This window comes from Panulirus ornatus, chromosome 3 (assembly GCF_036320965.1).
Source record: "Panulirus ornatus isolate Po-2019 chromosome 3, ASM3632096v1, whole genome shotgun sequence".
NCBI classification, from domain to species: domain Eukaryota; kingdom Metazoa; phylum Arthropoda; class Malacostraca; order Decapoda; family Palinuridae; genus Panulirus; species Panulirus ornatus.
This window is the reverse complement of record NC_092226.1, coordinates 53,840,995-53,855,285: the sequence shown is the minus strand read 5'-3', so window position 1 is coordinate 53,855,285 and position 14,291 is coordinate 53,840,995. Positions and strand designations below refer to the sequence as shown.

Below are 14,291 nucleotides of genomic sequence, written 5' to 3'. Positions count from 1 at the left end.
AACCATATAACATAGTTGGGACCACTATCCCTTCAAACATAACCATTTTTCCTTTCCGAAATAATGTTCTTGACTTCTACACATTCTTCAACGCTCCCAGAACTTTCGCCCCCTCCCCCACCCTATAATTCACTTCCGTATCCATGGTTTCATCCGCTGCCAAATCCACTCCCAGATATCTAAAACACTTCACTTCCTCTAGTTTTTCTCCATTCAAACTTACCCCCCCTTTTGACTTGTCCTTCAACCCAACAGTACCTAATAACCTTGCTCTTATTCACATTTACTTTCAGCTTTCTTCTTTCACACACTTTACCAAACTCAGTCAGCAGCTTCTGCAGTTTCTCACTCGAATCAGCCACCAGCGCTGTATCATCAGCGAACAACAACTGCCTCACTTCCCAAACTCTCTCATCCACAAGACTGCATACTTGCCCCTCTTTCCAAAACTCTTACATTCACCTCCCTAACAACCCCATCCATAAACAAATTAAACAACCATGGAGACATCACATACCCCTGCCACAAACCTACATTCACTGAAAACCAATTTCTCTTCCTACACGTACACATGCCTTACATCCTCGATAAAAACTTTTCACTGCTTCTAACAACTTGCCTCCCACACCATGTATTATTAATACCCTCCACAGAGCATCTCTATTAACTCTATCATATGCCTTCTCCAGATCCATAAATGCTACATGCAAGTCCATTTGCATTTCTAAGTATTTCTCACATGCATTCTTCAAAGCATACACCTGATCCACACATCCTCTACCACTTCTGAAACCACACTGCTCTTCCCCAATCTGAGGTTCTGTACATCCCTTCACCCTCTCAATCAATGCCCTTTCATATAATTTCCAATCAATATTCACTTTTATCCCCATTGCCTTTGTAGAATGGCACTATGCAAGCATTCCGCCAATCCTCAGGCACCTCACCATGAGACATACATACATCAAATAACCTTACCAACGAGTCAACAATGCAGGCACCCCCTTCTTGAATAAATTCAACTGCAATACCATCCAAACCCGCTGCCTTGCCGGCTTTCATCTCCCGCAAAGCTTTTACTACCTCTTCTCTCTTTACCAAATCATTCTCCCTAACCCTCTCACTTTGCACATCACCTCGACCAAAAAACCCTATATCTGCCACTCTATCATCAAACACATTCAACAAACCTTCAAAATACTCACTCCATCTCCTCACATCACCACTACTTGTTATCAGCTCCCCATTAGCCCCCTTCAGTGATGTTCCCATTTGTTCCTTTGTCTTACGCACTTTATTTACTTCCTCTCAAAACATCTTTTCACTCTCACTAAAATTTAATGATACTCTCTCACCCCAACTCTCATTTGCCGTCTTTTTCACCTCTTGTACCTTTCTCTTGACCTCCTGCCTCTTTCTTTTATGCATCTCCCACTCATTTGCATTATTTCCCTGCGAAAATCATCCAAATGCCTCTATCTTCTCTTTCATTAATAATCTTACTTCTTCATCCCACCACTCACTACCCTTTCTAATCTGCCCACCTCCCACGCTTCTCATGGTACAAGCATCTTTTGCGTAAGCCATCACTGCTTCCCTAAATACATCCCATTCCTCCCCCACTCCCCTTGCCTCCATTTTTCTCACCTTTTTCAATTCTGTACTCAGTTTTTCCTGGCACTTCATCACACAAGACTCCTTCTCAAGCTCACTTACTCTCTCCACTCTTTTCACCCCAACATTCTCTTTTTTTTTCTGAAAACCTCTACAAATCTTCCCCTTCGCCTCCATACGATAAGGATCCGACATGCCTCCAGTTGCACCTCTCAGCACATTAACATCCAAAAGTCTCTCTTTCGCGCGCCTATCAATTAACACGTACTCCAATAACGTTCTCTGGCCATATCTCCTACTTACATACGTATACTTATGTATATCTCTCTTTTTATACCAGGTATTCCCAATCACCTGTCCTTTTTCAGCACATAAATCTACAAGCTCTTCACCATTTCCATTTACAACACCGAACACCCCATGTACACTAATTATTCCCTCAACTGCCATATTACTCACCTTTGCATTCAAATCACCATGAGTATAACCCGGTCTCGTGCATCAAAACTACTAACACACTCACTCAGCTGTTCCCAAAACACTTGCCTCTCATGATATTTCTTTTCATGGCCAGGTGCATATGCACCAATAATCACCCATCTCTCTCCATCCAATATCAGTTTTACCCATATTAAGCTAGAGTTTCTTTTGTTACACTATCTCTCTCTCTCTCTCTCTCTCTCTCTCTATATATATATATATATATATATATATATATATATATATATATATATATATATATATATATATATATATATATTTATTTTTATTATACTTTGTCGCTGTCTCCCGCGTTTGCGAGGTAGCGCAAGGAAACAGACGAAAGAAATGGCCCAACCCACCCCCATACACATGTATATACATACGTCCACACACGCAAATATACATAACTACACAGCTTTCCATGGTTTACCCCAGACGCTTCACATGCCTTGATTCAATCCACTGACAGCACGTCAACCCCGGTATACCACATCGCTCCAATTCACTCTATTCCTTGCCCTCCTTTCACCCTCCTGCATGTTCAGGCCCCGATCACACAAAATCTTTTTCACTCCATCTTTCCACCTCCAATTTGGTCTCCCTCTTCTCCTCGTTCCCTCCACCTCCGACACATATATCCTCTTGGTCAATCTTTCCTCACTCATTCTCTCCATGTGCCCAAACCACTTCAAAACACCCTCTTCTGCTCTCTCAACCACGCTCTTTTTATTTCCACACATCTCTCTTACCCTTACGTTACTCACTCGATCAAACCACCTCACACCACACATTGTCCTCAAACATCTCATTTCCAGCACATCCATCCTCCTGCGCACAACTCTATCCATAGCCCACGCCTCGCAACCATACAACATTCTTGGAACCACTATTCCTTCAAACATACCCATTTTTGCTTTCCGAGATAATGTTCTCGACTTCCACACATTCTTCAAGGCTCCCAGAATTTTCGCCCCCTCCCCCACCCTATGATCCACTTCAGCTTCCATGGTTCCATCCGCTGCCAGATCCACTCCCAGATATCTAAAACACTTCACTTCCTCCAGTTTTTCTCCATTCAAACTCACCTCCCAATTGACTTGACCCTCAACCCTACTGTACCTAATAACCTTGCTCTTATTCACATTTACTCTTAACTTTCTTCTTCCACACACTTTACCAAACTCAGTCACCAGCTTCTGCAGTTTCTCACATGAATCAGCCACCAGCGCTGTATCATCAGCGAACAACAACTGACTCACTTCCCAAGCTCTCTCATCCCCAACAGACTTCATACTTGCCCCTCTTTCCAAAACTCTTGCATTTACCTCCCTAACAACCCCATCCATAAACAAATTAAACAACCATGGAGACATCACACACCCCTGCCGCAAACCTACATTCACTGAGAACCAATCACTTTCCTCTCTTCCTACACGTACACATGCCTTACATCCTCGATAAAAACTTTTCACTGCTTCTAACAACTTTCCTCCCACACCATATATTCTTAATACCTTCCACAGAGCATCTCTATCAACTCTATCATATGCCTTCTCCAGATCCATAAATGCTACATACAAATCCATTTGCTTTTCTAAGTATTTCTCACATACATTCTTGAAAGCAAACACCTGATCCACACATCCTCTACCACTTCTGAAACCACACTGCTCTTCCCCAATCTGATGCTCTGTACATGCCTTCACCCTCTCAATCAATATCCTCCCATATAATTTACCAGGAATACTCAACAAACTTATACCTCTGTAATTTGAGCACTCACTCTTATCCCCTTTGCCTTAGTACAATGGCACTATGCACGCATTCCGCCAATCCTCAGGCACCTCACCATGAGTCATACATACATTAAATAACCTTACCAACCAGTCAACAATACAGTCACCCCCTTTTTTAATAAATTCCACTGCAATACCATCCAAACCTGCTGCCTTGCCGGCTTTCATCTTCCGCAAAGCTTTCACTACCTCTTCTCTGTTTGCCAAATCATTTTCCCTAACCCTCTCACTTTGCACACCACCTCGACCAAAACACCCTATATCTGCCACTCTATCATCAAACACATTCAACAAACCTTCAAAATACTCACTCCACCTCCTTCTCACATCACCACTACTTGTTATCACCTCCCCATTTGCGCCCTTCACTGAAGTTCCCATTTGCTCCCTTGCCTTACGCACTTTATTTACCTCCTTCCAGAACATCTTTTTATTCTCCCTAAAATTTAATGATACTCTCTCACCCCAACTCTCATTTATTTATTTATTCATTTATTTTGCTCTGTCGCTGTCTTCCGCGTTAGCGAGGTAGCGCAAGGAAACAGACGAAAGAATGGCCCAACCCACCCACATACACATGTATATACATACAAGTCCACACACGCAAATATACATACCTATACATATCAAGGTATACATATATACATATACACACACAGACATATACATATATACAAACGTACATAATTCATACTGTCTGCCTTTATTAATTCCCATCGCCACCTCTCCACATATGAAATAACAACCCCCTGCCCCCTCATTTGTGCGAGGTAGCGCTAGGAAAAGACAACAAATGCCACATTCGTTCACACTCAGTCTCTAGTTGTCATGTAATAATGCATCGAAACCACAGCTCCCTTCCACATCCAGACCCACACAACTTTCCATGGTTTACCCCAGACGCTTCACATGCTCTGGTTCAATCCACTGACAGCACGTCGACCCCGCTATAGCACATCGTTCCAATCCACTATTCCTTGCACGCCTTTCACCCTCCTGCATGTTCAGGCCCCGATCACTCAAAATCTTTTTCACTCCATCTTTCCACCTACAATTTGGTCTCCCACTTCTCCTCGTTCCCTCCACCTCTGACACATATATCCTCTTTGTCAGTCTTTCCTCACTGATTCTCTCCATGTGACCAAACCATTTCAAAACACCCTCTTCTGCTCTTCAACATCACTCTTTTTATTACCACACATCTCTCTTACCCTATTATCACTTACTCGACCAAACCATCTCACACACATATTGTCCTCAAACATCTCATTTCCAGCACATCCACCCTCCTGCGCACAACTCTATCCATAGCTCATGCCTCGCAACCATACAACATTGCTGGAACCACTATTCCTTCAAACATACCCATTTTTGCTTTCTGAAATAATGTTCTCGACTTCCACACATTCTTCAAGGCTCCCAGAATTTTCGCCCCCTCCCCCACCCTATGATTCATTTCCGCTTCCATGGTTCCATCCGCTGCCAAACCCACTCCCAGATATCTAAAACACTTCACTTCCTCCAGTTTTTCTCCAATCAAACTTACCTCCCAATTCACTTGACCCTCAATCCTACTGTACCTAATAACCTTGCTCTTATTCACATTTACTCTCAACTTTCTTCTTTCACACACTTTTCCAAACTCAGTCCCCAGCTTCAGCAGTTTCTCACATGAATCAGACACCAGCGCTGTATCATCAGCGAACAACAACTAACTCACTTCCCAAGCTCTCTCATCCACAACAGACTGTATACTTGCCCCTCGTTCCAGAACTCTTGCATTCACCTCCCTTACAACCCCATCCATAAACAAATTAAACAACCATGGAGACATCAAACACCCCTGCCGCAAACCTACATTCACTGAGAACCAATCACTTTCCTCTCTTCCTACACGTACACATGCCTTACATCCTCGATACAAACTTTTCACTGCTTCTAAAAACTTGCCTCTCACACCATACATTCTTAATACCTTCCCCAGAGCATCTCTATCAACTCAATCATATGCCTTCTCCAGATCCATAAATGTTACATACAAATCCATTTCCTTTTCTAAGTATTTCTCACATACATTCTTCAAAGCAAACACCTGATCCACACATCCTCTACCACTTCTGAAACCACACTGCTCTTCCCCAATCTGATGCTCTCTACATGCTTTCACCCTCTCAATCAATACCCTCCCATATAATTTCCCAGGAATACTCAACAAACTTATACCTACGTGCACTAGATATAAAACGCACCCTCAAATCGGCAGTCACGACGCAAATTCGCAGTAACTTTAGACGCCTGACAGTGCTTAATGCGGTGCTCTGTACCCGAGAGCACCAGTGACCTAGAACAGGACCACCAGCACCTTACAACCCTAGGCAGCACCAAGCCCGAACTGGAATGGAGCCCGCAGGGTAAACTGGGGTGAGGGTGGCATGCCAGAAGGTGGCTGAGAGGGAGCACTCACCTTCAACCATGAAACATCGCTGTGAGGGAACAGTCAAGCACAGACAGCGTTCGTGCTCGGCATGACAGGATTACGAACGTCATCCCAGGAAGCTGTTCGTACATTCTTGTTTCCACGAAGATGAAAAATAAACATTACCAGCTGACCCACTAGTAGCATCACAGTGTACACATTAACGTCTTTCATACTCTTCAACCCTGGTTTACCATACGATTCCCGTAAACTTTGGGTTACATATATGATACTAACATGCACCTGAAACCCAGAGAGACAGACTGCCTAATAAATCCCATCCATGAAGGTTTTTCCCACCAGTTTGCTTGATGGACGCAAATGTGGTGGGTTTCCAGACTCGTGCATTTTGTCAGATCACCGAGTCTTCAAATAAATGCACCACATGAGTCATTTGTGGGTTGAATGGAACTTTAATGAATTCCTTAAAACTGCATCACAATACTGCATGTCACGATGACCATGTAGCCACATTTGTTTGTAACACTGCTCGTTTTAATGGCCACCAATATGCCACAAACCATCTTGGACAGTGAGCTAGTGGCTAGAATTTTATCAAAAAAAAAGTTCCTTTCATAAGACAGTTAAAATTTACGGTAAGGGGTAGAAACAGAGCTTATTTTAGTTGAACTTAACTGAACAACTTTGTATTTACTGCTTCAGAAGTGTTAGTTCCAGATTTCTTCAACTGTTTATTCTACCATTTGTGTAATCCATGCCACGATCACGCGACAAATGGCTAACAAACTGGAACCAATCATCGGGTCAAGTGATACCGCTCGGCTGCAGCCTTCCCCCCGGCAACTGGGTGGGTATGCATACCGGTCGCCAGGCAGTCAGTGGTAGCTTGGCATGCTGATGAGGGGGACGAGACGCAACTAGCCAGCTCTTCGGCCCCCCAGTCGTTGGTTCATCTGTGTTCCAAGGTTACAAGGAACTGTATCCAAGTATACTGCCTGTTGAACACTTGTACAGCAGAACTGACAACTTGTAACCAAGCACCTCTCGCGGACAGCGTTCCTGACCGTGACGTATATATTCGAATCCTGGTTGCGGCAGTCGGTCTACAGTCATCCCAGCTGTTCATCCATCCCTAGAGGCTAGTCGATTAAATGGGTACCTGGCTCAGGCTGGGGTATTATATATATATATATATATATATATATATATATATATATATATATATATATATATATATATATATATATATATATATATATATGAGAGAGAGAGAGAGAGAGAGAGAGAGAAGAGAGATAGGGAGAAAGAGCATTAATGGGATTGCCTTGCTTAGGGCCTCAGCTGCCCGTGCCGTCTCAGCTAACATATGACAATAATGCTAGTGCTTCACCAAGATCCTGCAACGCGTCGACACCAGAGGGGTACCGTCTCTATAAACAGCTTGTTCAATTTATCATTCTTAGTCTACACCATCGTGGCGCCATTTTAAGACGAAGTCTCTACAGCTCACAGCTCATCAGGTTACCATATGTCAAGCTTTCCTCACTCGCAAGTTGTCTGGAGAATGAAGTCGTGATGAGTGAAAGTAAACAGTGAGAATACCAAATGTAGGTGATCATCACTGGCCGGCAGGGCCAGGAATAGTTATCACAAGAGGTTTGTGGGAAATTCACTGCATGTTACCTCAAGTTGTCGGTATGTGCCAGCAGTGATGACGTCGTATGTATGTCGGTATGTGACAGCAGTGATGACGTCGTACATATATATATATATATATATATATATATATATATATATATATATATATATATATATATACACACACATGTGTGTGTGTGTGTGTGTGTGTGTGTGCTTTAAGAAGGCGTTACTGTTGTAGTAAGCTCTGGACAAATTTAACCAACGCTACTTTTAAATAAAAGGAACCGCAAAATACATAAGTACTTTACAAAATACCGATTTTGATGAAGTGCGTGACTGTAATTTCGTTAATAACGAATTCTGAGAGTGCTCTTCCTTCCCCTCGTGAATGGTAATATCCTTGAATTCAATTTTTGTACACTATTTTCATGCTAGACAAGTTTACACGCAAACATTATGCAACGCTGGATAATCACATCCAACACAGTCCTGCAACAATGTATCAAGTAAGAATCACCAGTGACGTGTAACTGAGAACTTCATCATCCGGTCAGGTAACCTAACCTAACCACTCTGCCGGTACGGTAGGCCTAAAAACATCATGGATAAGTGAGGTAACTACAGCATCACCAGAAGATCTGTGGTAACTTGCATCACTGGAGATAATTACCATCACTTGTGAGTGATAATGGCACTAAGAAGTATCAACAATCCACTAGTAACTACCATCACCAATGTAGTACTGTAACTAGTAACTCCAATATGTTAGTGCTGTAACTAGCAACATCCGTGTGTTAGTACTAAGCACCTGTCTATTACTGTTAACTAATATCTCCTCTGTATCATTTTTGTAACAAAGATCATCTATGTACTACTACTGTACCTAACGTCATGTGTAACAGCTCTGTAACTAACATCACTAACACGTCAGCGGCACAGAGGTAGCTGAAGCTTGTTAAGAAATGTAAGGAGGTGGAAATAGTAATATCTAGGAATGGGTGATATCCAGGATCGATTTATATCAAGAAATAGTGGATATCTAGGAATGGTGATAACCCGAAATGGTTGATATTCTGAAATGGATATCAAGGAATAATGATATCAAGAAATGGTTGATATCTAGGCATGTAATATCCAGGAATAGTTGATACCTAGGAATGGTTGATACCTAGGAATGGTTGATACCTAGGAATGGTTGATACCTAGGAATGGTTGATACCTAGGAATGGTTGATACCTAGGAATGGTTGATACCTAGGAATGGTTGATACCTAGGAATGGTTGATACCTAGGAATGGTTGATACCTAGGAATGGTGGTATCCATGAATATTTGATATCCAGGAAAGTGACTTACAGGAATGGTAACATCTAAAAAAAAAAACGAAAGTCTTGTTTCACAGGAAACACCTGCCAATGTAGGTATGAATCAGAATGAATGAAGTAATGCAGGTAAGAATAAGAATGAATGAAGTAATGCAGGTATTTTGATAATGAAGAGGAAAATGAATGATTAGATGAATTTCCTTTGCGAGGAATGAGGTAGTGATACTGTAACCACTTACCATCTGTACATAAGTACTGTAACTAACATCCCGTGTGCATTAATAACGTACCTAGCATTCCGTGTATTTAGTACTATAACTAGCATCTTGTGCGTTTTAGTTATGTAACTAATGTCTCGTCTTTAGTGCTCCAACTAGCATCCCGATTATATTAGTATTGTAATATTAATCCTACATGTACTAACAATGCAAACAGAATACTGTGTGTATTAGATTTGTAACCAGTGTGTATTAGCTCTATAAGCAGCAACCCATGTGTGCTTAGTGCTGTAACTAGCATCCCATGTGTAATACTTCTATATAATCAGTATCCCATGTGTATTAGTGCATTAACTAGTCCAACGTTTGGAAAAAAGAGTACCTCAACATCCTATACAAACAATTCATCCGCTCCACCATAAACACTCCTTCACGTGTCTGGTTTCCCAACCACTCAAAAGCATATATAACAAAGCTACAAACCACATAAAACAGTGCACTCAGAACAATCACGTATGTGCAGTCCCGAGTTTATTGATGACGAGTTTGAGATGATATATTCTATTCCAACCAAGTTAAAGCATCTTAGATCTTTCATTGATAAATTCCTGAAGTTGTCTAAGAAATAATTTTCTTGAGTTCAAATCAAACCTCCCCTAGAACCTTTTAGTTCTCCTTTTGGTAATAATTTTTTATTACTCGCTTACCCCAGCTCCCATTTGCCCTCTTTTACGACCCCGCACCTTCCTCATGACCTCCTGTCGCTTTCTTGTATCCACTCATGCAATCCTCTGTAAGTACCACCCAAACATGCCTATTTTCTCTTTCACTATCAACTTTACTTCATCCCACCACTCACCGCCGTTTCTAATCTGCCCAACGTCCACCTTGCACATGCCATCACTGCTTCCCTAAATACCTTTCATTCCTCACCTTTTACCATCGCTTCATTTACTCTCGTCTTTTGCCATTCTACACTCAATCCACCCCTGGTATTTCTTAAGACAAGTCTCTCTTCCTATTTCACTTTTTTTCACCACTCTCTTCTCTTCGAAACTGTTTCTTTTTTTCGAAAACCTCTATAAATCTTCACCCTCGCCTCCACAAGACAGTGGTCAGACATCCCAACAGCTGCCCTACTCAGCACATTTACATCCAAAACTCTCTTTTACATGCCTATCAATTAATATGTAATCTAATAATGCCCGCATAATTGCGCATACCCATTTTTATAGCAGGAATTCCTAGTCACCAGTCCTTTTTCGGCACACACCTCCACAAGCTGTTCACCATTTCCATTCATAACACGGAATACCCTATGCGCTCCAATTATACCCTAGCCTGCCACATTACTTACCTTCGCATTTATATCACCCATCACCAACACCCGATACCTTACATCAAAACTATTGACACACTCACTCAGCTGCTTTCAACTGCTTTCAAAACACTTCCCTCTGAAGATCTTTCTTCTCTTGGCCGGGTGCATAAGTACTAATAATCACCCATCTCTCGCCATCCACTTCCAGTTTTTACTTACACCAACTAAAATTTACTTCCTTACACTCTATCACACATTCCTACAACTCCTGCTTCAGTAGTGCTGTTCTTTCCTTCGCTCTTGTCCTTTCACCAGTCCCTGACTCTAACACTTCCGAACCATTCTTCCCTTTTACCCTTAAGCCTTGTTTCCCTAAGAGCCAGAACATCCAGGTGTCTTTTCCGGTCTCCTTTAGTCGCCTTCTAAGACGCACGGAATACGGAGGTAAAATTCTTTCTCCCATAGAGAGAGAGAGAGAGAGAGATTGTGCGTGATGCAAAAGTTGTGGGTGTGACAAGGTGTGGATATACAGCATCAAGTGCTACGTGTGAAGTGTAAGAGTAACCAGATATTACCAATGAATCAAGAATGTGACAATAAGTTATCAATACAGCATCCTACTGCAGATGTAACAATAACGTGAGAGTGTGGGTTGTGGGTGTGACGGCAACCGTTCCTCAAGTGGGAGTGATGACAACAGTTCCTCAAGCACCAAACTAAGTCCCTTCCCTTACCCCTTACTTCCCTTACTCCGGCTCTCCGCCAACCCCCACACATCATCTTCGCATTCAGCTTCCCCCCCCCCCCCCCTTCAAACACACACGCACTCAGAAAACAACTTTAAACAAGCTCAAATTCCACTGATATCTGACAGTATTGTCTCATCATGTATCAGTAACAACAACAAGAAGCTGTGAGGAGAGCGGCCTCCAGGGTTGAGGACGTCTGTTAACGTCCTTCACACAGCTGGGTAGACGCGTTGCTTATATGGCTCATGGACTCCTCTCCCACCTCAGGGTGAAGCCTTGTCACATTAGTTACGGTAGAGATCCCACATGACAAGAGTTATTCTCCTACTATCTTCAACCAAAATACAGCTCTCCGGAGCAAATGCAACACTCAGCTAATCAGCACGCCAGTCTAAACAATTCAAAGAACTTTGATTCTGAACAACACACACACACACACAATATATATATATATATATATATATATATATATATATATATATATATATATATATATATATATTGGAAAGGATCACAATTTTGCGCCTGATCAAGTATATTCCTATGAGTCCACAGGGAAAATGAAACACGATAAGTTATTACATGAAAGTGCACTTGGGAACTTATCGTGTTTCATTTTCCCCGTGGACTCATAGGAAAATATATATATATATATATATATATATATATATATATATATATATATATATATATATATATATATATATATATATATTCCTATGAGTCCTTACTGCCTCCTGCTAGTCACCATGTTGATATTTTTAGGAGTGGTCTCCCGTTTCGTAGTTGCTTCAGTTGGCGGCTTATCCCACACCTGACCACTCTCAACCTGTCAATCTGGGATGAGGTCAACCCGTCTTCACCTCTAAACACATACAGAATGGTTTAATGGGGAAGGAAACTAGGCTAGAGAAGGCTATGCTAGTTTAATGGTTTAATTTCTTCTGAAAGTTACTCTGTTTGTTGATTCGATAAGAGAGTATACTGCGACCTGCCTACATTTCTCTAATAATATATTTCAGTGTTTCATTACATAACTGGATGAGTATTTACCGCCTATAGCTGTTAATTTTCAAGTCACGCAGCAACTTTACGCACGTGTCTCTTTGAAAAGCTTGTAACTCTAACTGTTCCCGCCTTCAGTTTCTTCAAGCATGATCCTTCACTGACAGTTACTCATATATATTAAATCACGTGTAACAAGTAAACAGTAATACAAAAACTGTCAGTTTACTGCAAACATTAAATATCAAGGATATAACAAAGTGACGTCGAACACGACTGAAAATGCGTCCTTTGTACATTGTTGTTTCCACAAAAAATCTATACTAAGAGAATCACTAATTACCCACATACACAAGTTGCATCACCAAACACGCAACAATGGTCGACATATTCAAGTACGAGGCCTTTCTGTTCAGGACGGCCGAAACTTCACATCCAATTAGGTTTACCTCACAAAATCGCATCAATCTAGACACTGGCGATAACAGGTAACCATAAACTTAGAACAATCACTAGTTATTACATCTACATAAACATATACATCTAATTAGTTCTAACCACCATTTTTTCTTTGGCCTATCATACTGCACGACACCACCATTCTCCTGTCTGTACCATATTATGAAATAAGCTTACAACTGTTTCTTAATAGTCTGCAGTGCCAGTATTTCACTGCTCCTCTCCTAGTTCAATATTTCTTGAGCACTAAACACATGGTGGGCTGACGGGTGTACCAGAAACGTTGGCCACCCACCACCTGATCGTTCACACAGTCTTCACTAAGTACATCACTTTGGATCACAACTGCTACTGTAACACACACTATATTCATGCCATACTCCTAGTCCACACCTTATCATATATTATTTTCCAGAGGTTTAAGGGCTAGTATACCAAGCACAAAATATCACAGCACGTCAAAACACACACGTAAACGCTTGCTGCTCTGGACTTTCTCCTCCGCTGACTTCTTCTTCACTAACTTCCCGTCAGGATCCTCGTCTTGGATATCCTTGCATAGAACAACCCACAGGAGGTGTCTATGAGGACCATCAAGGAGTTAGGAAGAGAAAGAAGAGCGTAGTACGCGTGTCAGCACAAACATTGACGAGTTCCCCCAGCCTCGTGCTCCCACCCTCCTTCCTCTACCTGCTCGCCGCTTGCAGATGCCAAATACTACACCGCAAAGTACATATCATTATATAGAGTGTTTCTGTCGTATCTTATTTCATATATTTCTATTCATAATGAAAAAGAATATTTTGTTCATGTGCTACAATACGTAAAGTCTTCAGAGAGTGAATTAGATTGCCAGAATAAACTAAATATCTTAAAACAGAAGTGGGCACCATTGTAGGAGCCACACACTGCAACTGGACAACCTCTTAAACGTCGGGCATTCCTCAAGGTCCCCACCACCTGCCCTCTCACTTTTACCTCCACCCACTAACCTTTCATAAGTTACATTTACCGCTTATTAGTAGTAAATAAAAAAAAAGCTGACAGTTCAAGTGCAAGATGCTTATTTTATTGTGAAAATACGACATGGTAACTCGACATAGAAATGAAACACCAATCTAATAAGTTTCATATTACTTCGCACGTTTTCACACTCTTGTATCTCATACAATCATAACTGTACTATTTCTTTTTTTCTTCACAGCCAAACATAACCGAACTAGTAATGTTGGAGAGGAACTCGGG

General features: G+C 41.5%; 1 protein-coding gene across 2 annotated transcripts in view; it reads right to left on the bottom strand.

Annotated features, from left to right (window-relative positions):
- LOC139762742 (uncharacterized) overlaps positions 1-13,707 on the bottom strand; it is a 531,126-nt gene extending 517,419 nt beyond the window's left edge. Inside the window, exon 1 of one of the 2 annotated variants that reach the window (XM_071687833.1) lies at positions 13,440-13,707. The gene's annotated coding sequence lies outside the window, so the exon portion shown is untranslated. The remainder of the gene's footprint in view (positions 1-13,439) is intronic. The other variant, XM_071687838.1, reaches the window with a different exon arrangement.
- Between the last annotated feature and the right edge of the window lie 584 nt (positions 13,708-14,291).